At 34.5% G+C, this 1,488-nt stretch overlaps 1 protein-coding gene across 1 annotated transcript in view; it reads left to right on the top strand.

The window, feature by feature from the left end:
* Positions 1-1,488, top strand: part of CFAP61 (cilia and flagella associated protein 61) — a 271,044-nt gene that overhangs the window by 125,844 nt on the left and 143,712 nt on the right. The window lies entirely within an intron of this gene.

Raw genomic sequence — 1,488 nt, 5'->3', positions numbered from 1 at the left:
AATTTCCATGTGCCTGCGTCTATTTTTACTCTCTCTTCTGTTCCATGGATTTATTTATTGGTATCTATTGCATTATTATGTGCTTTGATTCTGGTAGGAGAGTCTTCTCTTGTTTATCTTCTTTTTTTTTAATTTTTTTGGTTTTACTTGGATATTTCCTTTTCCAAATAAACTTTGTAATACTTATTATGACTTTTTCTTTTTGCACCTAAGTAGATTTTCTAGAATAATTTAGGCAGAATTACAATTAAAATATTGAGACTTCCCTTCTAGGAATATAGCTTCCTCTATTTTTATTGTTGTTGAATTCTTTTGAGTTCTTCAGAAAAGTTTTGTGGCTTTTTTTTGTATGGGTTTTGTGTGCCAGATATTTTGTCTACCCCTTCAGGTTCACTATCTGCACTTCTCCATCCTGTTCTGTCTCAGGGAACCTAACCTGATGGGTAGCATCATGGGTACCTTTACCCTTTGGATTCCAATTAGGTTAGGCCAGTGGGCAACCCTGTTGCAAAGAAGGAAGGAGAGTGAAATTGGGATGCCTTTGCTAACTGGTCTTGCCACTGAATTCCCTGATCTTCTCAAGGCAGCCTCTTGTCTATGACTTTTATTGGATTCTAGTGACCACTACCTCTCATGCCACCTACCTAGGGTGGTAATAGCTTGCAGTTGTTGCTACACTATCCTTACTGATTTCTCTAAACCCTACCCCCGCCCGTTGTAAATAGTCACTTTGTTAAACCCACTTCTAGTTACGCTAATTTGAACATACCATTTTTAGACCCTGGCAAATACAATCCTGGACATTTGTATTTTATTTCTACATGTTTTATATTTTTCTGTGTATTGTGAATAGATACTAATTTTCATTATGCTTTCTAAATTTTTCTTTTGGTATGTTGGAAAACTACTAATATTCATATTGTGACCTTATATCCAGCCACCTTTCTGAGGTCTTTTATTAGCTCTGAGAATTTTTCAATTGATGTTCCTTTCCAGCAGAGCATCACTTCTACTCTATTATACTGGTCAAAGCAGTTACAGGGCATGCTCAGATTCCATAGATGGAGAATGGACTTCAACTCTTGATGGGGATGTAGCAAGTTCACTCTGAAGAAAAGCATGTGGGATGCAAGATACTGTCATGACCATCTTTGGAAAATAGAATTTGCCGCATTTTCTTTTAAAAATATATATACCTTATTTCTTTGTCCAGTTTTATTGTATGTTTAGAACAATATTAAATAGTAGTGTTTATTTTTATTTTTAAAAAATTTTTAATTAAATTAAATTAAATTTAGTGTGTGTTCAGGTCCTCTGCCCATTTTTTTATTGGATCATTTGTTTTTCTGTTGTTATTAGTCGTATGAGTTTTTTGTATATTTTGGATATTATGCCCTTATCAGAGGCATTGCTTGCAAATATATTTTCCCATTCGGATGGTTGTCTCTTTACCTTGTTGACAGTTTCTTTTGCTGAGCAGAAGCTTTT

Source organism: Pteropus alecto, unplaced genomic scaffold (assembly GCF_000325575.1).
Source record: "Pteropus alecto unplaced genomic scaffold, ASM32557v1 scaffold45, whole genome shotgun sequence".
Classification (NCBI taxonomy): domain Eukaryota; kingdom Metazoa; phylum Chordata; class Mammalia; order Chiroptera; family Pteropodidae; genus Pteropus; species Pteropus alecto.
Note: the sequence above shows the minus strand (reverse complement) of the source record. Positions and strands in the feature narration are given on the sequence as shown.